The 25486-nt window shown below is 35.9% G+C and overlaps 1 long non-coding RNA gene and 1 other non-coding gene across 4 annotated transcripts in view; one reads left to right on the top strand and one right to left on the bottom strand.

Moving 5' to 3' along the window:
- The window catches only part of LOC147343036 (uncharacterized), a 119422-nt gene that overhangs the window by 56711 nt on the left and 37225 nt on the right, over positions 1–25486 (top strand). The window lies entirely within an intron of this gene.
- Positions 3969–4074, bottom strand: LOC147343037 (U6 spliceosomal RNA). Its single transcript, XR_015157252.1, has one exon. It is a non-coding gene; the product is annotated as a U6 spliceosomal RNA (small nuclear RNA).

Here is a 25486-nt window from a genome sequence, read left to right as displayed (position 1 = left end):
CGGCTGAGAATTAATGTCCACTTTATTATCTCTTTAAACATTAGTAGATGAGCAAGGAGAGGAGGATGTAACTGTTTGCTCTTTTCTTCTTATAGCCATGAACAGAAGTAGAAACTTAGCCAGCTAATGGACAGTGGCACAAAGGTGCCCTACAGTTATATTGGAATGTGTGCATCTTATTATTCAAGTCCCATCTTGAACAGATGTCTCAGCTTCTTCAATCAGGATTCAGAGCATTAGAAAGCAGTGCGGCCGCCTAGATAAAGAAAGAAATGTGAGGAACCCAAAGATGTGTGAGTCAATCCAAGTGTTATCCCTAATTACAAAATGCGCTGGCTAAAGTCATACTACTATTATTGATATTAGTCCCAAAAGTTACTGACAATTTACAAAACCTAGGTAACAATCAAACTGTGTAACAATCTTTAGCCTAATATAGGGCAACAGTTGACTTTGCCAGAGTCTAGCAAACATAACAATGGGACGGAGGAACTGGTAGAAATAGTAATGAGGATAGAGGGGGAAATCCAGCGATCACTTTTTTATTACCACACCCCAATAAATACTTTCTTTTCATTACAGAAAGGAAAACTCTGGCATCTGGTATTCCTTCCCACTCTGAGGAATTGTGCTCAGTTCTAGGCCTTCAGCATAATTAGATTGGTTGATTTAATTTGGAGGTCTGTGAACCATCTTAAAATATTTAGAGTTTGCCTTAGAGGAAGTTCCTTTAAAATTTTTTAATTGTGAACATTTACTATTGTAAAAGGCCCTATCAACTATCCCTTATCATTTAGAATCATTATTCTGAACGTTTCAGTTTTCTTGTCTTTGTGTTGGAGAGTAAAAATAGTAAACACTCCTATTGTCATTGTTATTATTAAGTGACTATATTCATATAAAGTGCTTAGCACAGTGAGAGGCATATACAGGTGCTATTGTTATTATTGTTTCTAGTTCTTGTGAAAATCCTATGCTTCTACAAAACATGATTTTTGAACATCAAGGAATACAATTTCTGATGTCAATCAGAGTTCTACCCAAAGATAGGCAATCTTTTCTGAATGTTATGTTGTCCCTGTGGACGTTCTAAAGTATAATATGCTAATTCTATTTTTTGTAAAGTTTAAGATTCTCTGGTGCTTCCAGTGTGGTTAGAATTTTATAATTCAACATTGCAGTTATTATCTGTAGCTTAATAAGCCTCCAAGGACATCCAAGATATCTGTAAGTGTTTATGTGAAGAGGAGGAGGAGTGATAGTTGCAATAGTGTTTCTCTGTTTATGCCCTGACTAGGAAAAAAGGTGCCTCTACTATTTAAGAAAGCAAAAAAGAATGAAAAAGTCCACCGTTATCAGTGGACTGGACTGAAGAAGACTATTATTATAAATGGAGTCTTGTGGACTACTCCTTTTAATGCAGCATGTTATTTACTGTCAAAAGCAATTTAAGTTCATTGAGAAATTTCTAAAGCAAATTTTTGAATGATGCCATCTATAAACCTCCATATATGAAACCAAGCAAAACTTTAGGGTATTATGACTGTTTTTTCCCCCTTTTCCATCTCAAAAAGTCACATTTGGTCTCCCCACAAAGACAATAGTAATGGTAGAAGGAAAGCAAAGAGGGGAAAAGGAATTATGAGGGCAAAGGAGACATATATGTATATATATCACTAGCTATGGGAATTTAGCATCATACAGCAAAGGGAACTGTTTAGAAGACTGAATGGTAGCTCAGAAGTTCCATTCACTTTATTTTGAAGGCATTATTTTTATTATTTTTTGTTAACATCTCTAGTTGGGAATGAACACAAAATATGCCATTTTCATTATAAAGTGTTTAATAGTATTTTGAAATACATTCAGAGTTACACTAAAGTGAGATAGAGCTTTTTCTTTTTTAATCTAATTTTCTTCTTTCTCTTTCTTCTTCCCACCCATACATTTAAATTCTTTTCCAACTCTTCAAATCTAATTCAGTTTTAATTTTTTTTATAGTGGTAAGACAATGTGAGATCTACCCACTTAACAGTTTTAAGTATCCAGCAGAGTATTATTAACTATAGGCAATATGCTACATCATAGATCTCTCCAAGTTATTCATCTTGTACAGTTCAGTTCAGTTCAGTCGCTCAGTCGTGTCTGACTCTTTGTGACCCCATGAATCGCAGCAGGCCAGGCCTCCCTGTCCATCACCAACTCCCGGAGTTCACCCAAACTCATGTGCATCGAGTTGGTGATGCCATCCAGCCATCTCATCCTCTATCATCCCCTTCTCCTCCTGCCCTCAATCGCTCCCAGCATCAGGGTCTTTTCCAATGAGTCAGCTCTTCGCATCAGGTGGCCAAAGTATTGGAGTTTCTGCTTCAACATCAGTCCTTACAATGAACACCCAGGACTGGTCTCCTTTAGGATGGACTGATTGGATCTCCTTGCAGTCCAAGGGTCTTCTCCAGCACCACAGTTCAAAAGCATCAATTCTTCAGCACTCATCTTTCTTCACAGTCCAACTCTCACATCCATACATGACCACTGGAAAAGCCATAGCCTTGACTAGATGGACTTTTGTTGGCAAAGTAATGTCTCTGCTTTTCAATATGCTATCAGTTTTCTTGCCTGGAGAATCCCAGGGACGGGGGAGCCTGGTGGGCTGCCGTCCATGGGGTCGCACAGAGTCGGACACAACTGGGGCGACTTAGCAGCAGCAGCAGCAGCAGGTTGGTCATGACTTTCCTTCCAAGGAGATCTTGCATAAATGAAGCTTTATATACCCATTGAGTAACAATTCCCATTTCTCCACCCCCTACCCCAGCCACTGCTAACCACCATCCTATTCTCTGCTCCCATGTATTTGAATATTTCAGATAATTCATATAAATGGAATGATGCAGTATTCATTCTTCTGTGATTGACTGATTTTTCTTAGCACAGTGTCATCCAGGTACATCTATGTTTTTACATATGGCAGGTTTTCCTTGTTTTTAAGGCCAAACAATAGACCATTCTGTATGTATACTATATCATCTTAATTCATTCAACTGGATGGATATTTAGATTGTTTCCATAGTTTGTGTGCTGTGAATAATGCTATAATAAACATGAAGTGTAGACATCTCTTTGAGATCCTAACTTCAACTCTTTTGGATATATGCCCAGTAGTGGGACTGACACAGTAGTTCTATTTTTAATATTTTGAGAAACTTCTATATTATTTACCATAATGGACACACTATTTTATAATCTTACCAATGCTGTACAAGAATAAAATTTCTCCACCTACTCACTATTACTTACCTTAAAAAAAAATGATGGCTATCCTAACAGATGTAATATATAATTTTGAACTGCATTTCCCTGATGATTAGTGATGTTGAGTGTCTTTAATCTGCGTCTTTGTCCTTTGTATGTCTTTGGAAAAATGTATACTCAGGTTCTTTGCTCATTTTTAAATTGGGCTATTTGTTTTCACTATTGAATTCTATGTCCTTCCCTGATGGCTCAGCTATAAAGAATCCATCTGCAATGAAGGAGATGCAGGAGACACTGGTTTGATTCCTGGGTCAGGAACGTCCCTGGAGGAGGAAATAGCAGCCCACTCCAGTACTCTTGACTGGAAAAATCCCATAAACAGCAAACCTTGGTGGGCTATAGGCCATAGGGTTGCAAAGGTCAGACTAAAATGAATATAGCATAGCACATTGACTTATATGAGGTCCTCATATTTTATATATTAACTGCCTGTCAGATACACAGTTTACAAATTCTTTCTTCCTTTCCACAGAGTGTGCTTTCAAGTTTGTTGTAGTTCCACTTGTTTGCTTTGCTTTTGTTGCTTGTGTTTTTGGTGTTTTATCCAAGGAATAATTATCAAGAAAAATGTCAAGATTTTCCTCCACGTTTCCTTCTAGGAGTTTTACCATTTAAGATTTTGAGTTTAAGGGTTTTTTTTTTTTTTTTAATAACAAAAATATATGGAATGGTTCATAAATTTGTGTGTTATCCTTTTGTGGGAGCCATGCTAATCTTCCTGTTATAGTTCCAATTTTAGTAAATGTATTCCAAAGCAAGCAATTGAGTTTAAGTCATTAATCCTTTTTGAGTTGATTTTTATGTACAGTATAATATTAGGATCCAATTACAGTTTTTTGCATGTGGACATCACTTTTCCCAGAATCAACTGTTGAAGAGATTATCCTTTCCCCATTTTGTATTTTCAAAATGCTTGTCAAATATCAGTTGCTAAAATATATCTTTAAGTTTATAGTTTAGTAGTATGTATATTTTAGCAATACCATTCCAATTCATGAACACAAATTATCTTTTCATTTATTTGTGTCTTCTTCATTTTCTTTCATCAATGTCTTATAGCTTTTGGTATACAGATATTTCACTTCTTGGTTAAATTTATTCCTAAATATTTTATTCTTTCTGATGCTATTTTAAGAGGAATTGTTCTCTTAATTCCATTTATTGAGAGTTAGTTGTGAATGTATATAAATCCAGCTGGTTTTTATATGTTTCTCTACCTTTTACTGTATTTGTTGATTTTATCCAATAGTTTATGTGGAGTATTTAGGATTTTCTTTTACTTATAAAATGCATCATCAGCAAAAATATTATTTTCCTTTCTCCAAATCAGATGTCTTGTCCATTTGCTCTGGCTAGGACTTCCAAAACGGTGTTAAAGAGAAGGACAGGAGGGCATGGGCATCCCTGTTTTGTTCTTGATTTTAGCAAAACTTTCAATGTTTCACCATTGAATATAATGTTAGCTATCAGCTTGTCATATAAGGCCTTTATTATGTCGAGGTACATTCCTTCTCTATCCAATTTCTTGAGAACTTTCATCATGAAAATGTACTAAATTTTATCAAATGCTTTGCTTGCATCTATTGAGATAATCATGTGATTTTTAATCTCTATTCTATTAATGTTACACATTGCATTGATTGCTTTATATATATTGAACCATCCTTGAATCCCAGGCATAAATCCAACTTGATCATGTATTGGCATTTGATTTCATTTAGTTGTATTCTCTCATAGCTCACTGAACTTTTTTTAAGATAACTACTTCTAATTCCTTCTCAGACAATTCTTAGACCTCAATTTTTTAAGAATCGTTTACTAGAGATGTATTTTTTTTCCCCTTTTTGGGATCATATTTCTTAAAATGTTGTGTTTCTTGTAGCTCTTCATTGGTGCCTGTGCATCTCTAAGTCTTTTCAGACTGGTTTCATCAAAAAAAAAAAAAAAAAAAAGACCTTCACCAATCAGACTGGCTAGAGATTCTAGCAAACTTGGAACTTTTCTATGAATGTACATGTTTTACTCCTCTTATTTATTTCTGGAAGATAAAAGGTTGTGCAACTTTTCTCGGTCTCAGAGTTGTCCTGGCCACAGTAAGCCTCCTGTCCCTTTCCTGAGACAGTGCACTAGAAGGCAGAAACATAGGATGCACACTCAGCTCCTGTCCCACCCTCCTTTCTTTAAACATTTATTTATTAATTTTTGGTTGCTCTTTGGCTTCGTTTTTGCTGTGCCCAGGTCTTCTTAGTTTTGGAGAGTGGGGACTACTCTCTAGGTGCAGTGTGTGGGCCTCTTGCTGTGATGGTCTCTCCTGTACAGCACATGTTCTAGGTGCACAGACTTCAGTAGTTATGGTGTGTCCATTCAATAGTTGTGGCTTGTGGGCTCTAGCGCACTGGCTCAGTAGTTGTGGCACACAGGTCTAGTTGCCCCATGACATGTGGGATCTTCCTGGACCAGAGATAGAACAAGTGTCCCCTACATTGCAAGGTGAATTCTTAACCACTGGACCACCAGGGAAGCCCCTCTCCCTCCCTCTTGATGAACAGGTCTCATGATTGAGCATCTTCTCCCAATGTCCACAGAGCCATACTTGTTGCTGAGAGTCATTCGGTCCTTTTCCCTAGGCCAGTGCACTGAAATTCTGGGCCTTGAGTGGAAGCTCCACTTCTGTTTCTCCTTTCTGAAGGAAAAGTCTCAATATTATGTCCCTTCTGTGAGTTTTTCAGGGCCATGCCACCTGTTGAAAGCTGTCAGCCCCTTCATTTTTTCTTAACTGACTCCAAATGTTGGGACTATGTCAATGCCCTCAGCATTGTGGGTGAGATTATATAGTAACAGGTCTCTCTGAAAGTGGCTTGAGGGTTGTCGCATAGTTAACTCTTTCTACTCATGGAGAAATTGATGGCTGAGGGTATTTCTCTTGCTCCTAAGTTATGCTGGTTTAGAAGAGCTGACACAGGTTAACTGAAATTGCTTTTACAAATTTCAGTGTGACTGTTCTCAGTTTTGAACTCATTTAGGGTACTGCAACTATTTAACTGTATTCTGGAGTTTTCATAAAGGTGTTTTGGGCCTTAAAGTGTTATTAGATTAGTGCATCTGTTGGCCGATGACAGCTGGGACTTCCTATTCTGCCTTTTTGCTGAGATCACTGCTTCAAATCTTTTTTTTTTTTTTTTTTTAATTGGAGGCTAATTACTTTACAATATTGTGTGGGTTTTGCCATATATTCACATGAATCAGCCATGGGTGTATGTGTATTCTCCATCCTGACCCTCCCCATCCCATTCCTCAGGATCATCCCAGTGCACCAGCCCTGAGCACCCTGTCTCATGCATCGAACTTGGACTGGCGATCTATTTACATAATATAGTATACATGTTTCAATGTTATTCTCTCAAATCATCCTACCCTCACCTTCTCCCACAGAGTCCAAAAGTCTGTTCTTTACATCTGTGTGTCTTTCGCTGTCTCGCATATAGGGTCATCATTACCATCTTTCTAAATCCCATATATATGTGTTAATATACTGTATTGGTGTTTTTCTTTCTGACTTACTTCGTTCTGTATAATAGGCTCCAGTTTCATCCACCTCATTAGAACTGATTCAAATGCATTCTTTTTAATAGCTGAGTAATATTCCATTGTGTATATGTACCACAGCTTTATTATCCATTCATCTGCTGATGGACATCTAGGTTGCTTCCATGTCCTGGATACTGTAAACAGTGCTGCGATGAACATTGGGGTACAAGTGTCTCTTTCAATTCTGGTTTCCTAAGTGTGTATGCCGAGCAGTGAGATTGCTGGCTCTTATGGCAGTTCTATTTCCAGTTTTTTAATGAATTTCCACACTGCTCACCATAGTGGCTGTACTAGTTTGCATTCCCACCAACAGGGTAAGAGGGTTCCTTTTTCTCTACACCCTCTCCAGCATTTATTGTTTGTAGACAATTTGGTAGCAGCCATTCTTACTGGCATGAGATGGTACCTCATTGTGGTTTTGATTTGCATTTCTCTGATAATGAGTGATATTGAGCATCCTTTCATGTGTTTGTTAGCCATCTGTATCTGTATGTCTTTGGGAAAATGTCTGTTTAGTTCTTTAGCCCATTTTTTGATTGGGTCGTTTATTTTTCTGGAATTGAGCTGCAGGAGTTGCTTGTATATTTTTGAGGTTAATTCTTTGTTAGTTGCTTTGTTTGCTATTATTTTCTCCCATTCTGAAGGCTGTCTTTTCACCTGGCTTATAGTTTCCTTCATTGTGCAAAAGCTTTTAAGTTTAATTAGGTCCCATTTGTTTATTTTTGCTTTTATTTCCAATATTCTGGGAGGTGGGTCATAGAGGATCCTGCTGTGATTTATGTCAGAGAGTGTTTTGCCTATGGTTTCCTCTAGGAGTTTTATAGTTTTTGGTCTTACATTTAAATCTTTAATCCATTTTGAGTTTATTTTTGTGTATGGTGTTAGAAAGTGTTCTAGTTTCATTCTTTTACAAGAAAAACTGGTTGACCAGATTTCCCAGCACCACTTGTTAAAGAGATTGTCTTTAATCCATTGTATATTTTTGACTCCTTTGTCAAAGATAAGATGTCCATAGGTGTGTATATTTATCTCTGGGCTTTCTATTTTGTTCCATTGATCTATATTTCTGTCTTTGTGCCTGTACCATACTGTCTTGATGACTGTAGCTTTGTAGTATAGTCTGAAGTCAGGCAGGTTGATTCCTCCAGTTCCATTCTTCATTCTCAAGATTGCTTTGGCTATTCGAGGTATTTTGTATTTCCATACAAATTGTGTAATTATTTGTTCTAGTTCTCTGAAAAATACCGTTGGTAGCTTGATAGAGATTACATTGAATCTGTAGATTGCTTTGGGTAGTATACTCATTTTCACTATATTGATTCTTCCAATCCATGAACATGGCATATTTCTCCATCTATTTGTATCATCTTTGATTTCTTTCATCAGTGTTTTATAGTTTTCTGTATATAGGTCTTTTGTTTCTTTAGGTAGATTTATTCCTAAGTATTTTATTCTTTCATTGCAATGGTGAATGGAATTGTTTCCTTAATTTCTCTTTCTGTTTTCTCATTGTTAGTGTATAGAAATGCAAGGGATTTCTGTGTGTTAATTTTATATCCTAAAACTTTATTATATTCATTGATTAGCTCTAGTAATTTTCTGATGGTGTCTTTAGGGTTTTCTACGTATAGGATAGTGTCATCTGCAAATAGTGAGAGTTTTACTTCTTCTCTTCCAATCTGGATTCCTTTTATTTATTTTTCTTCTCTGATTGCTGTGGCTAAAACTTCCATAACTATGTTGAATAATAGTGGTGAGAGTGGGCATCCTTTTCTTGTTCCTGATTTTAAGGAAAATGCTTTCAATTTTTCACCATTGAGGATAATGTTTGCTGTGGGCTTATCATATATGGCTTTTATTATGTTGAGGTATGTTTATAACCTCTAATCAAGGTTTTTAAAGAATCCTAACCAAAATTAAGTCTACTCATCATTGGGATAAAGCCTTTTTTAACCCCAAAACTCACTTTGTTGTAGGATAACACCTATAAAAATATAATTACCAAATACCCTTTGTGAGTGGAAAAAAAAATTACTCCTTTTTCACTAGTCTATCTCAGTTGCATGATTACCTATATATCTGAAATGAGTTTATACATTTTATATTCCCCCTGAATATGCCAAAATTTTACAACTGAAAAATCATATTGCTACTGTACCATCTAGGTCCACATAGATTATTTAAGAATCAGAGCAGGATATAATAAGTGTTCTGGTGCAATTACAATGGTTCAAAAATTACAATAAGGGCTCAACCCACCTGTTTTTGAAAATACAAAGGTGAAAATATTTGTATGATAGCTACCATTAAGGAAGAAAATTCATGAGGTCCTATGGTCCTATATTTTCTAATCTTCAAGATGTAAAGGTTAATCATTGAGGTTTTTTGTAAGGTGACCCACAGCTCATGCAAATGAGGCAGATAGGCATTGTTATGGATCAGTATTTCCCTAGAACAGCAGTCCCCTTCCTTTTTAGCACCAGGGACCAGTTCTGTGGAAGACAATTTTTCCACAGCTTAGGGAAGGGGGATGTTTTCAGGATGATTCAAGCACATTACATTTATTGTGCACTTTATTTCTAATCTAAAGCTGCTGCTAATCTAACAGAAGGTATCAGTCTGTGGCCCAGAGGTGGAGGACCCCAGCCCAAAATACCTGAGGTGATTCAGGCCACCACATTGTGGGGAAATTGGATTTAGGCTTCTATTATGGTGGAACCAACAGATGAATCAATTCCATATTTTTGAAGGCAGCCAGTTATTACTGAACAGAGAATTCAGTGATTCTACTTAAGATAACATTAAAAAGAGAGGTCTAGGAAGAAATATTTTTGGAAGTAGAATCTTTCTGTTGTTAAGTTGAATTATCACCAAGTTTCATGACCTTAATTCTATTACGAAAGTCCATTTTTACAGATTCAGTAATTGGAAAATTAAAGTTCAGCCATCACCAGATTTAATAATTTATTCAGTTCAGATCTTAAATATTTTAATTATTCGATATGTTAAAACATCTGTGCAAGAAAATGTCTTACAAGATATAAATCAAGAACTCTCTCTAAACTGTTTAAAAAGCTGTATCTTCTACCCACTCAACTGCCTATCCTTCTATTCCACACCAACTCACTACCTAACTCTGTCCATACCTATTTGATACTCTCCTCTGTCAAGTTTGTAAAACAGATTATCTTCTGCACTGATAAATGTCAAGATTATGGATTATTTAAAAAAGAAAAAAGTGTCCTTATATACACAAACAAAGAACTTTGCATGTTTACTCTTTTTACAAGAGAAACATTTCTGGGAAAGTCTCTAAATAATGTCTTTAACAATTTTTTTTTTTTTGTATCCTAAGGAGATATCTTGGAGAAGGCAATGGCACCCCACTCCAGTACTCTTACCTGGAAAATCCCATGGACGGAGGAGCCTGGTAGGCTGCATTCCATGGGGTCACGAAGAGTTGGACACGATTGAGCGACTTCCTTTCACTTTTCACTTTCATGCATTGGAGAAGGAAATGGCAGCCCAGTCTGGTGTTCTTGCCTGGAGAATCCCAGGGATGGGGGAGCCTGGTGAGCTGCCATCTATGGGGTCGCACAGAGTTGGACACGACTGAGGTGACTTAGCAGCAGCAAGAAGATATCTTAGTGGTTTCATCATGTGAAAGTTTGTGGCAGTCAAGTTGCACATTTATATTTATGAAGAAAAAACACAATAAAAATGAAACTGTTAGGGGAACACTAACTGCCAGTTCTTATCATGGTCAAGGTTCCCTATCCACAATGTGTTGTTCAGCACAGTCTGTTTGAGAATTGCTGAGTCATGATAGAGTTCTTGGCCTTTGTCATCACCTATTGATGGTGCTCTGGAATTCTCTAGGAAGTCAATTCCTTCACCCTTTCTTCATTACTTTATATAGTTAAAATGTTACTAATTGGTCAATATACTTCTGAGAAATGGAAGTTCACCGTTTTTCCTTTTATTTTTTTAATTTAATTTTTATTTTATATTAGAGTATATTCATGTGTGTGTGAGTGGTCACTCAGTCACGTCTGACTCTTTGTGACCTCATGGACTGTGACCTCTTGGACCAGTCTCCTCTTTCCATAGAATTTTCCAGGCAAGAATCCTGGAGCAGGCTGCCATTTCCTACTCCAAGGGACCTTCCCTACCTAGGCATCAAACCTGCATCTCTTGCATCTCCTTTACTGGCAGGCAGGTTCTTTACCACTGTCCCATCTAGAAGCCCCGTATTAGAATATAGTTGATTCAAAATGCTGTGTTAGTAACAGGCACAAAGTGATTCAGTTATGCATATACATGTATCTATTTTTTTTTTCAGATTCTTTTCCCATACAGGGAAATATGGAATATCAAGTAGAGATCCATGTGCTATGTAATAGGTTTTTGTTGATTTTGTTTTATATATAGTAGTGCATATATGTTAATCCCAAACTCTTAATCACTTCCCCCACCTCACCTTTCCCCTTTGCTAAACATAAGTTAATTTTCAAAATCTACGAGTGTTGTTCTGTTTTGTAAATAAGTTCACTTGTATCTACTCCTTCTTCTTTTTTTTTTAAGATTTCACATATAAGTAATATGATATTTTTCCTTCTCTATAAAATTTACTTCATTTAGAATAATAAACCTAGGTCCATCCATGTTTCTGCAAATGGCCTTATTCATTCTTTTTATGGTTTAGTAAAATTCTATTGTATATGTGTACCACACCGTCTTTATCCATTCCTCTGTTGATGGTCATTCAGATTGGTTCCAAGTCTTGGCTATTGTAAAGAATGATACAAATAACACTGAGTTGCATTTTCACAGTGCTAGATCAAGATTTTTTTTTTTTTAACTTATATGGAAACATGAAAGACCCTGAGTAACCAAAGCAACCTTGAGAAAGAAAAACAGGGCTAGAGGAATCAGACTCCCTCACTTCAGACTATACTACAAAGCTACAGTCATCAAAACAATGTAGTACTGGCACAAAAAGAGAAATATACCTCAATGCAACAGGATAGAAAGCCCAGACATAAATAAACCCACACACCTATGGGCAATTAATCTATGACAAAGGAGTATATGATGGAGAAAAGACAGTCTCTTCAATAAGTGGTGCTGGAAAAACTGGACAGCTACATATAAAAGGATGAAATTAGAACACTCTCCTATACTATACACAAAAATAAACTCAATATGGATTAAAGATCAAAATGCAAAACTTGGTACTATTAAACTCTTAAAGGAAAACAGTCTGAATACTCTTGGATATAAATCACAGGAATATCTTTTTGGATCCACCTACTAAAGTGATGAACATAAAAACAAACAAATGGGACCTAGTTAAACCTAAAAACTTTTGCACAGCAAAGGAAACCATAAAGAAAATAAAAAGACAACACACAGAATGGAAAAAAAATATTTTTACGTGAAGCAACTGATAAGGAATTAATCTCCAAGATGTATACCATGAAGCTCATTAAAAACAACCCAATCAAAAAATGAGCAGATGCTCTAAATAGACATTTCTCCAAAGACAAACAAATGACCAGAAAGCAAATGAAAAGATGTTCAACATGGACTGGGTTGCCATTTCCTTCTCCATCAGTAATTATTAGAGAAATACAAATCAAATTTACAGTGAGATATAACCTCACACTGGAAGTTCACCATTTAATTTTGAAGTAATTGCTGGGAATACAAGTGTTAAACTTATGGGAAAGACAAACTTATAAATAGATATTTTTAACCTTTGAAAAGCAAATTGGAGATGCTATGGGTCCAAAAAGAAGAATCATTGCTTTCTATTTTAGTCTTCAGTTCAGTTCAGTTCAGTCGCTTAGTCGTGTCCGACTCTTTGCAACCCCATGAATCAGCATGCCAGGCCTCCCTGTCCATCACCAACTCCCGGAGTTTATCCAAACTCATGTCCATAGAGTCGGTGATGCCATCCAACCATCTCATCCTCTGTCGTCCCCTTCTCCTCCTGCCCCCAATCCCTCCCAGCATCAGGGTGTTTTCCAATGAGTCAACTCTTCGCAAGAGGTGGCCAAAGTATTGGAGTTTCAGCTTCAGCATCAGTCCTTCCAGTGAACACCCAGGACTGATCTCCTTTAGGATGGACTGGTTGGATCTCCTTGCAGTCCAAGGGACTCTCAAGAGTCTTCTCTAACACCACAGTTCAAAAGCATCAATTCTTAAAAGTAAACAAAAGGGCCTTAATATTCTTTTCAGCTTGAATAAACTTTAGACAGCTTCCTTCCTGACTATAAGCTCCTGATTTCCTTTTTCTTAGAGTATTTTCTTTAGAAAACTTATAATTGTAAATCCTTCCTTTGTCCATACAAGGTGTAGATATTCTCACACACATTTACAACCCAAATATGCCTTAGTCAAGGTCCTACAAACCATCCCTTTGAAATGTAATCATCAAGGAAAATAAAATGCCTATCTCGGAATCTCCATAGAGGAGTAGGAGCCAATCTTAGATCAATACCAATTAGCCAACAATCATATTGACCACCTCCACCTCAGTTAACATCTTCCAGTATTTATCCACTAGCTTACTACAACATTTAACAACTCTCCCACTTTTTCTTTCAGAGGAATTGAGTTCATTCTTTCTCCTTTATATATCGGATACAGTTTTCCTTGACTATTTAACCTGTTTGGTACAGAGTGACCAAATAGAAAGTCCTAGAATAAAGTTTAGAAATTAGCATTAATATATAAGCATTATTAAGGTGAGAAGAATTTGGCAGTTTCTAGGATTTGGGTCAATGCTTTTTGTTTTTCTGAAAAGGGCACAAAATGCTGATGATTACAGCTAGAACAAGTATATCCTTCCCAGGAGCTATGAAGGAATTCTCTAATATGACAAGGGGAGAGGACATTTCAGCATTTACACATATTTTCCTTTAACATTCTTCTCTGTCCACCCTTATTTATTTCCTCTTGCAAGCCTGTTGTAAAATTCTCATGCTATTTCAAGCTTCTTCGGCTTTTGCCTTCTATAAGATCCTTCTGTAATTTTTGTTTAAATTTGAACAATCTATTAAGACATTTTTCATTTTATTACATAGGTTTTATTTTAAAAAGTGCACTTTTTAATCCATCTCCATACCTCAACCTATATCCCTTTACTCTGGCCCTTTTTAAATAGAAGATAGCGTAAACATTTCTAAGGTTTGTCTTTTCTGGGAACAAATTTTAGCACATGATTGCTGAAATGCAGTCTTAGACAATTTACTGCTTACAGTAGACTCTCTGCCTGAAGGAGTTTACATTTTGACTCCTTTCTAATACCATGCCAGCCTTAGGAGAATATTGTTTTCCCTTTCTCTGTTTTTTCAAATGGACAAAACACTAAATGTTCCTTCTTTTTCCCTCATCCAGTAAAACATGTATGTTCCATAGGAAACCAAAAGAGAAATTTGTAGCAACAAAAAATTAAACAAGACCCAGCCATTCAGTTTGTATTTTTCAAATTTGATTTTCATCAAAATTTATAAAATATATAGAAATGGATTACTCTCATTAAAGTCAAATTATCTAGACCTCTTCCTCCTTCTTGGTCTCCCTCCTGTTTCCTGTTAAAGTCTTAGAATCTTTCATTAAACTTTAGATCTTTGAGAAACTCAAGTTGAAAATTATTGATCTAGAAGACTGGAGTAAGTGCATACAAATCAGTGGGAATCACTTGAAAATGAAAATTGGAATAGACCATTATAAAAGGGGAGTACTGGGCCATATCTGAATAGGCAGGGAAAATTAATGAGAAATTTTATTTTAAAAATTTGAGGAGGCTTAGTTTATCCCTATGGGGAAGTGGAGTGGGGAGGTGGGGTGATGGTGATGGTAATTTTAAAGTTAAAATTGACTAAGTGAAGGGAAAGGTAGACAGCTGCAAAAATTACTAATTAGTTAAGTTACACTCTTCAAGTGGTTAGCAATTCATCTTCAATTCTGGTATACAGTGCCTATTTCTCATTTTGAGTTCCAGGGATCCTAGAGTGTTATCTTTTCTAACGTTAAAAGTATGTCTTTGGAAATATAATTAAGATATCTAACAAGGACAAAGTATCCTTTATTCTACTTCTTGCCTTGTTTTCTGTGCTCAAAAAAAGAAAATGTGGACAGTTGGCTTGCAATCTGTTCTCATAGTGCCAAAGTCTAAAACTTTGAGATATTTTTCAATGGGGTCCTTAATTATAGATAACATACTATTTTCAGAATATATGACTGTTAATGACTCATTATTAAAATATTAACCAACAAAGCAGTTGACCTGAAGAGAAACTTCAAGAACAAAGTTGACACACTTGTTCCCAAGGTATCCATGATTTTTTTCATATTAAAGCTACTTCAACTTATCTTTTATTTTATTTTTGATTGTGCTGGGTCTTCATTGCTGCACACAGGTTTGTTTGTTCGTTTTTTTCTAGTCGTGGTGGGCAGGGGCTACTCTTTACTTGCAGTGTACAAGCTTCTCATTGTGATGGCTTCTTGTTGCAGAGCATGGGCTCTAGGTGCATGGGCTTCAGTGGTTGTGGCACTCTGTCTCAGTATTAATAGTTTCAGCTTGCAGGTTCTTCTGGAGTGAAGACTCAATAGTTTGGAACACAGGCTTACTTGCCCTGTGGTATGTGGAATCTTCCTGGACAAAGGACGAAACCAATGTCCTCTGCATTTGCAGGAGGACTCTTAACCACTGTACCACCAGGGAAGTCCAAGTTACTTCAACTTTAAAACATGTGTGATTAAATTATAGGCATGGTAGATGGTACACATTTATAACTTTCCAATTCTACATTGCTGACTGCATGGGATAAAGAATAACTGGCCATTATTATTATATTGGATATCATTATAATGGTGGAACAGTAACAACTGGCAAATTGTTATGGGGTAATTTCTGTGGTCATTCAATGAGAAAAATGGAAACTGTAATTTTTTCCAACATCATTCTGTAGCTATTAGCAAGTACTTTTATTTTGAGCCTTCTGGAAAATTTGTGTAGTGAATCTACAGCAGTTCACTTTATAGATCACCAGTTTTCTAATCTGTAAAGTTGTTGTTGTTCAGTTGCTAAGTTATGTAAACTCTTTGTAATTTCATGGACTGCAGCACACCAGGCTTCTCTGTCCTTTGCTATCTCCTGGAGTTTACTCAAACTCATGTCCATTGAGTCAGTGATGCCATCCTACCATCTCATCCTCTGTCACCCCCTTCTCTTCCTGCCCTCAAACTTTCCCAGCATCAAGGTCTTTTCCAAGCAGTCAGCTCTTCACATCAGGTACCCAAATTATTGGTGCTTCAACATCAGTCCTTCCAGTGAATATTCAGGATTGATTTCCTTTAGGATTGGCTGGTTTGATCTCTTTGTTGTCCAAGGAACTCTCAAGAGTCTTCAGCACCACAATTTGAAAACATCAGTTATTTAGCTCTCAGCCTTCTTTATGGTCCAACTCGCACTGTACATGACTACTGGAAGTACTACAGCTTTGACTATACAGATCTTTGTCAGCAAAGTGATGCCTCTGCCTTTTAACATGTGGTCCAGGTTTGTTATAACTTTTCTTCCAAAAAGCAAGCATCTTTTAATTTGATGGCTGCAGTCACCATCTGCAATGATTTTGGGTCCCAAGAAAATAAAATCTGCCACTGTTTCCACTTTTTTCCCATCTATTTGCCATGAAGTGATGGGACCAGATGCCATGATCTTAGTGTTTTGAATGTTGAGTTTTAAGCCAAATTTTTCTTGCTCCTCTTTCAACCTCATCAAGGAGTTCTTTAGTTCCTCTTTGCTTTTTGCCATTAGGGTGGTATCATCTGCATATCTGAGGTTGTTGATATTTCCCCCTGCAATCTTGATTCCAGTTTGTGATTCATCCAGCCCAACACTTTGCATGATGTACTCTGCATAGAAATTAAATTAGCAGTGTGACAATATACAGCCTTGCCACACTCCTTTCCGAATCTTGAATAAGTCCATTGTTCCATGTTCAGTTTTAACTGTTGCTTCTTGACCTACATACAGTTATCTCAGGAGACAGGTAAGGTGCTCTGGTACTCCCATCTCTAAAGAATTTTCCACAATTTGTTGTGAGCTACAGAGTCAAAGCCTTTAGTATAGTCAATGAGTCAAAAGGAGATGGTTTTCTATAAAGTGTAAAGTGTGAATATCCATAAACATCCCATCCTCCTTGGCACATTGTGCCTTCATACTACTATCAAGAGAGCCCAGTTTGTCAACCTTACTGATCTTTCCCATAGACTCTGAGAAATATGACTCATCTGCAGTCAATGAACATGGTGAGAGGTAGTCCACAAAGTCATGTAGTAGTGGCCCTCAGTTGACAAGTCATGTTTAGGTACAACTTATTTACATGTATCACAATTGAAAAACACTGAGAAAAGACTCCACAAATATTAATAGTTCTCAGCCCACTCCACCCATTTATTCTCATAATTAGCTACTACTTTTCCATGTTTAGTTATTTTAAATATTAGTATAAAGTTATTGGAATTGTAGAACTTGGAGGAAAGAAATCCATCCTTTCTCTCCCAAACCATCCTAGACCGAAGCATTCATTCAATTTTTCATGTCCTTGTACAATTTCACCAGTAACAAAACTTTTTCTCTCTTATGCAGATAAATTTTAAAACCATGGTCTATAGTCATAATTCTTTCTATTGGGTCTCCTCTTACTCTGTTATAAGTACTGACAGTGGAAAATCTTCATTCAGTTCAGTTCAGTTGCTCAGTCATGTCCGACTCTTTGTGACCCCATGAATTGCAGCACACCAGGCCTCCCTGTCCATTACCAACTCCTGGAGTTTACTCAAACTCACGTCCATCGAGTTGGGGATGCCATCCAGCTATCTCGTCCTTTGATGTCCCCTTCTCCTCCTGCCGCCAATCCCTCCAAGCATCAGAGTCTTTTCCAATGAGTCAACTCTTCGCATGAGGTGGCCAGAGTATTGGAGTTTCAGCTTTACCATCAGTCCTTCAAAAAGAACACCCAGGACTGATCTTCTTCAGAATGGACTGGTTGGATCTCCTTGCAGTCCAAGGGACTCTCAAGAGTCTTCTCCAACACCACACTTCAAAAGCATCAATTCTTCGGCACTCAGTTTTCTTCACAGTCCAACTCTCACATTCATACATGACCACTGGAAAAACCATAGCCTTGACTAGACGGACCTTTGTTGGCAAAGTAATGTCTCTGCTTTTGAATATGCTATCTAGGTTGGTCATAACTTTCCTTCCAAGGAGTAAGCGTCTTTTAATTTCATGGCTGCAGTCACCATCTGCAGTGATTTTGGAGCCCCCCAAAATAAAGTCTGCTACTGTTTCCATTGTTTTCCCATCTATTTGCCATGAAGTGATGGGACCAGATGCCATGATCTTCATTTTCTGAATGTTGAACTTTAAGCCAACTTTTTCACTCTTCTCTCTCACTTTCATCAAGAGGCTTTTTAGTTCCTCTTCACTTTCTGCCAAAAGGGTGGTGTTATCTGCATATCTGAGGTTATTGATATTTCTCCTGGCAATCTTGATTCCAGCTTGTGCTTCTTCCAGTCCAGCATTTTTCATGATGTACTCTGCATATTGCAAGTCTCCAAGTAAGATTTTAAAGTGGATCACTTTAGTTAATCATAAAATAAGTACTTCTCGTCCTTTAAGTCTCCTGCTGCCCAGCAGGGATTGTGTTGAAGGAAACCTCAACCATGAGAGCCTCTCTTCCGTCTCTGGGTAGTCTCCACTTATGTGAAGAACATTATTACTTTGCCCTTCAAGTTCCTTCTCTCCAGAATGAATAAACTCAGTTTCTTTCATCTTTCCTCTAGGGCTTTCTTTTCCATGCCTTTGTCATTTTCTCCTTGTAGGAGACATCCAGAAATAACAATCTGTGAGTGAACAAGTTAAATGTTATAAATGTACAATTAATATATCCAATTTACTCCTTCATCCTATATGGGGAAAAGTAGTTTAAAAATGAACTTTTCATTTCATAATATTCAAACTCAAAAGTATTATATTTTTGTTATTTTTACATTAGTGTTATTTTTGTCCTAACCAAAAATATCACTTGTTTTTAATCTCTTGCAGTGGATACTGTTTAAGGTAGGGCAGGATTGTTTAACTTCTATCCCTCTCGACCTTCTGTGTAATCTAATGGTTTAGTTACTGGACAAACACAGGTCAGAGACATTTAGTCTTCATTACAACATGTTAGCTTAACAAAAGTATAATAATAGTTAAAAAGAAATCTGATAACAATGAAAGTGAAAAAAAGAAATAAAAATGTATTACTCTGTTAATGTGCTAGCACTGACTAATGAAGACAAATTAAACTCTTCCTTGCCAGCTAAAGGTCAATGGTAACTTGAATCTCCTGTATTTACATATGTCCCTGGTACCTATGAAGAACTTGGGAGACTTGAAGGAGTAGTGTGTGTGTTATTATACAGAATAAAGTCTAATAGCACTCTAAATCTTACTTCCAACCCTAAGTAACCAAGGAATGATTTGAAGATACACTTAAAATTGTTTTTCTATTTACTGTCTACCAATACAGACCTGCTACATGTAACCCCTCTAAGGCTCTATTCCAAGCTAATATTTTAAACCTTCATATGCCTGAAACAATAACCTTAAAAGTGTATTGGAACTAATATATGTACAGAAAGGTCCTTAAGGTCACACAAAAACATTTAACAGTGGTCTCCTTTAAAAAAAGGAAGAGTAGAGTATGTCAGTAGGAAGAGAAGGATAATGGTTGTATCTGATTAAAGAGGTATTTTAATTATTAAATATTTTAACATATTGGGGTTATTTGATAGTAACAGTATATCATTGCATCATTTTGCATCATTTAAAAATAATATAAAGCAATAACTTTGGATAAATTAACATTCTCAAATAGTTCAAAAAACTTTGTAAGTTGATTAAAATTTTTACTTGAAATACAGTACCTATTAATTCTAGATATCTTTTTTTCTTTTCTGATATACATTTATGTAGTTGAAAGCTAACCAAAATAAAGCATTTGGATGTACCTGCATTTTCCAAAATGTCCAATATTAGGAATACATTCCTGGAAGTAACCAGAAAAAAAAATCATGATATAGCCCAGATCAATTCAATCAACAGAAATAAAAAGTAAAATTTGTGGCTACATCATTTGATTATTTGATCTATTTGCATCAGTAACTGGCTTAATCTCAAGACTGAGTCTGTCAAATTCACATATTCTGTCTCATGGTATTTAGGTCTTTTTAAGAAAAGATTACTTATTAGATACTTAAAAATACTGCCTAATAAAAATTAATTTTGTTACTCTTTTCACACCATTTAACTGAGAGGTATGCCAATATGCCATCCAAGCAATAAACAAATTACTGCCTTTAATTCATACTGTTCCCTGATGTGGAACTCACTCAGTAAATGCTCCATAGAACACTGATGACATCCAATGGTCAAACTGATAATTTGCAGAGTTTCAGCTGCTCAGTATAAGGCCTTCCCTCAGGTGGTATCTATACCTCTTAGCACCACCCACCTATGGTATATTCTCCATAGGAAGAATATTAAGTATAATTTCCTTATATGGAGAGAGGCATGAAGAAAACAAGGGGAAAAGAGTAGAAAATGGAGACAGCCATCTTTAAATTATCTTGCAAAGCCAGTCTCTGAAGGGAGATCATTTCTGTAGTGAAACCTCATTTATGTGCATGCTTCTATGCTTCAACTACGTTTGGTGTGACTATTGCTTAAACAGTAATATTTTGGGGATAATTAGGTTTTCTGAAATCAGAGGGTACCATACCACAAGTTAAAAATAATTGAGGAAATTGAAGACCCAAAGACACTATTGTAAAATACATCCATTCTTGTGGTGAATGAGTTCTGTTCCCTGATTTTGTTACAGTTACATCATGTCCATTGACACTAAAAACACAATTGTTAACTTCCAGAATGACTGTTACTATATCATTTTTGTCTTGGTTAATAGCCTGCTTCATTACCATTAACTTAAAAGTGGCTTGTGACAAAATGAAGAATAAATCAACTGTGAAACAGAATGAAAAATGGGAACTGTTTCATATAGCTCCTTTTCACCTGTTCTGTGAATATGTTGTGTGTTTTGCTATCTTTGTCTTTGCTTACACTGATTCTTAAGACTGAACCCATATTCTTTCTACTTCCAATAGGCTAAAGTCAACTCATACTGTCATATATAAACATATATTTTTCCATGTCATTTTTATTGAAGTATATTTGATTTATAATATTAGTTTCAACATATAGCATAATGAGTCAATATTTTCATAGGTTATGATATATTTAAAATAATTGGAAAACAATGTTTAATTTTCTCTCTGCTGTACAATATATACTGTTGCTTATCTATTTTATACATTGTTGTTCAGTTGCTAAGTCATGTCTGACTCTTTGCAACCCATAGACTGCATCATGTCCTTCACTATCTCCTAGGATTTGCTCAAGCTCATGTCCATTGAGTCAGTGATAGTCACCATCCACTAGATGAAACCATCTCCTCCTCTGTCATCCCTTTCTCCTTCTGTCTTCAATCTTTTGCAGCATCGGGGTCTTTCCCAATGAGTCTGCTATTTGCATCAGGTAGTCAAAGTATTGGAGCTTCAGGTTCAACATCAGTCTTTCTAAAGAATATTCAGGATTGGTTTCCTTTATCTGTTTTATACACAGTAGCTTGTATCTCTTAGTCCATTATCCTTGTCTTTCTCCTCCCCATTTCTCTCTCCCAACTGGTAACCACTAGTTTGTAAATCTGTTTCTGTATTTATTTATACATTTATTTCCTTTTTTAGATTCCATATGTGAGTGATAACAGAGTATTTTTCTTTCTTTGTTGAACTTATTTCACTAGCATAATACTCTCCAGATGATCATGTTGTTGCAAACGACAGAAAGTCATTATTATTGTGGCTGAGTAATATTCCATAAATACCATAGCTTCTTTGTCCATTTATCTGTTGATGGACAGTAAGGTTTCTTCCATATTTTGGCTATTATAAATGGTGTTATAACATTGGAGTGCATGAATCTTTTTGAATTAGTGTTTTTGGTTCTTTTCAGTTACATACCTATAACTGGAGTAGAATGACTGGATCATATGGTAGTTATACTTTTAGTTTTTTTTTTTCATTTTTTTTAAATTTTATTTTATTTTTAAATTTTACATAATTGTATTAGTTTTGCCAAATATCAAAATGAATCCGCCACAGGTATACTTTTAGTGTTTTTTTAGAAATCTCTACAGTGTTTTCCAGGGATTCTCTAGTAGCTCAGATGGCAAAGAATCTGTCTGCAATGTTGGAGACCTGGGTTAGATCCCTGGGTCAGGAAGAGTCCCTGGAGAAGGAAATGGCAACCCACTGCAGTATTCTTGCCTGGAGAATCCCATGGACAGAGGAGCTTTGGCAGGCTATAGTCCACGGGGTTGCAAAGAGTCAGATATGACTGAACGACTAATGCTTTCACTTTCATGCTGTTTTCCACAGTGGCTACACCAAGGTGAATGTGTTGGACCTATAAACAGAGTGTGAGAGGTCCCTTTTCTCCACATTCTCACCAGCATTTGGTATTTGTGGTCGTTTTGATGACTGCCATTTTTACAGGTGAAAGGTAGTATCTCAGTGTGGTTTTGATTTGATTTCCTGTGTTATATGCCAGCTTCCCACTCTCTGTTTTACATATGGTAATGTATGTGTTTCAATGCTACTCTTTCAATTCTTCCCACCCTCTCCTTTCCCCTTGGTGTTCACAGGTATCTTCTCTATGTCTGTTTCTCTATTCCTGCCCTGCAAATAAGTTCATTGGTACCATTTTCTAGATTCCATATATACGTGTTAATATTTGTTTTCTCTCTTTCTAACTTACTTCACTCCGTTTAACAGACTCTAGGTCAAAAGCTTGTAAGTTTAATTAGGACCCATTTGCTTATTTTTACTTCTGTTTCTTTTGACTTGGAGAGAGAGAAAAAAAATATCCCTATGATTTGTATCAAAGAGTGGCGTGTTTATGTTCTCTTCTATGAATTTGATGGTTTCACATATTACAGTTAGGTCTAGGTCTTCAAACCATTCTGAGTTTGTTTTATATATGGAGTGCGAAAGTGTTCTAAGCTCCTTCTTTCACATGTAACTGTCCAGTTTTCTCAGCACCACTTACTAAAAAGCTGTCTTTTTCTTAACTGTCTATCCTTGCATCCTTTGTCATAGATCCATCGACCTGTAAGTGCATGAGTTTATTTCTGGGCTCTCTACTCTGTTCCCTTGATGTATGTGTGCATTTTTGTGCCAGTATCACCCTGTTTTTATTTCTGAAGCATTGCAGTATAGTCTGATGTTAGGAAGCTTAGTACCTTCAGTTTTGTTCTCTTTCAAGATTGCTTTGTCTATTAAGTGTATTTTGTGATTTCATAAACTAAGATTATTTGCTATAGTTTTGTGAAAAATATGGATATTTTAATAGATTTGTATTAAACTCATCAATAGATTTGGGGTGGTATGGACATTTTAATAATGCTAGTTCTTCCAATTCAGAAATAAGAATATATCATTCTTTGTATCACCTTTAATTTCCCTTATCAACATTTTTGTAGTTTTCAGAGGATAAGTAACATCTCTTGGTTAAGTTTTTTCCCTTAGGTATTATATATTTAGATGCAATTTCTGTTTCTGATAGTTTATTATTTGTTATAACAGGACAACAGATTCCTATATTTTATTTCTTGGAACTTTACTAAATTCATTTGTTAGTACTAGTATTTTTCTAGGGGAGACTTTTATGGTTTTCTATATAAAATATCATGTCATCTGCAAATACTGACTTTTTACTTCTTCCCATTCAATTTGAATGTTTTTTACTTCTTTTGCTTGTCCAATTGATATGGTTAGGACTTCCACTACCATGTTAAATAGAGTGGTGAGTGTGGGTATCTTTGTCTTCTTCCTGAAGTTTAGAGGGAAACCTTTAAGTTTTTCCCTATTGAGTATGTTAATTGTGGATTTGTCATTAATGGCCTTTATTATGCTGAGATATGTTCCCTCTCTAACCACTTTGATAAGACATTTTATCATAAATGATGTTGAATTTTATCAAGTGTTTTTCCTGCATCTGCTGAGATGATCATGTAATTTTTATCCTTCCTTTTTTTTTTTTAATGATGTCTATTATATTACTTTTGTGAATTTTGAACAATCCTTTGTCCTGGAATGAATCCACCTTGAATGTGTTGTATGATCCTTTTTATTAATATATATGTTGGATTTGGTTTGCTAGCATTTTGCTTAGAGTTTTTGCATCTATATTAATCAGAGAAATCAGCCTATATATATAAATATATAGTAGTGTCTTCATTTGATTTTGGTTTTAGGGTAATTATATCCTCTTAAGATGAGCTTGGGAACATTCCATCCATCTGAATTTTCAAGAAGGATATGTATTAGCTCTTTTTGATAAGTTTGGTAGAATCTGTGAAGCCATCTGGTCTTGAACTATTGTTGGCTAGGAATTTTTCAAATTCAGCTTTGTTTCTAATGAACAATCTTTTCAAATTGTATTTTCCTTCTTGATTCAGTCTTAGCAATCTGCATGTTTCTAGAAATTGGTCCATTTCTTCTAGATTGACCAGTTTGTTGGAATATAGCTTTATGGTTTTATAACTTTTTAAATATCTCTGGGATTTAAATATCTCCTTGCTCATTTCTTAATTTATTTGAATCTTCTCTCTCTTATTCTAGGTGAACCTGGGAAAGATTATTTTGTTTATATTTTTGAAACTCCAGTTCTTTGTTTCTTTAATCTTTTCTTTTTTTAATCTCTATTTATGTCCTCTATGGAATTTATTTCTTTCCTTCTACTGACTTCAGGCTTGCTTTGTTCTTTTTCTAATTTCTTTAGAAAGTAGGTTGGACTGTTTATTTGAGGTTTTTATTTTTTCTTGAGGTAGGCCTATATTGCCATGAACTTTCTTCTTAGAGCTGTTTCTGCTGTATCTAATAGACTTTGAGAAGTTTTGTTTCCATTTTAATTTTTCACAAGGGATTTTCTGATCTCTGGTATGATTTAATCACTGACCCATGCTTTTTTAGTAGCATGTTTAGACTCCACATGTTTGTTTTTTTCCCATTTTTGTTCCTATATTTGATTTCTAATTTCATACTTTTGTGGTCAGAAAAAAAAATGCTTGACATAATGTCTATCTCCTATAATTTATTGAGACTTGTAACCTAATATGTGATCTATCCTGGAGAATATTCCCTATACACTTGAAAAGAATATGTGTCCTTCTGGTTTTGTATATCATGTGCTGTCAATATCAATTGTAGAGCAAGGTCAATTGCTCTATGTCATTTAAGACCACTGATGCCTTATTGATTTCCTGTGTGGATGATCAGTCCATTCAGGTCAGTGGGATGTTAAAGTTTTAGTTATTGTTCAGTCACTCAGTTGTGTTCGACTCTTTGTGGCCCCATAGACGTCAGCATGCCAAGTATCCCTGGCCTTCACCATCTTCACCAA

The sequence above is a fragment of the Bos grunniens genome, chromosome 28 (assembly GCF_055505025.1).
Source record: "Bos grunniens cultivar Pamir isolate PY7600 chromosome 28, Bosgru_T2T1.0, whole genome shotgun sequence".
NCBI classification, from domain to species: domain Eukaryota; kingdom Metazoa; phylum Chordata; class Mammalia; order Artiodactyla; family Bovidae; genus Bos; species Bos grunniens.
This window is presented reverse-complemented; position numbering and strand designations above follow the sequence as displayed.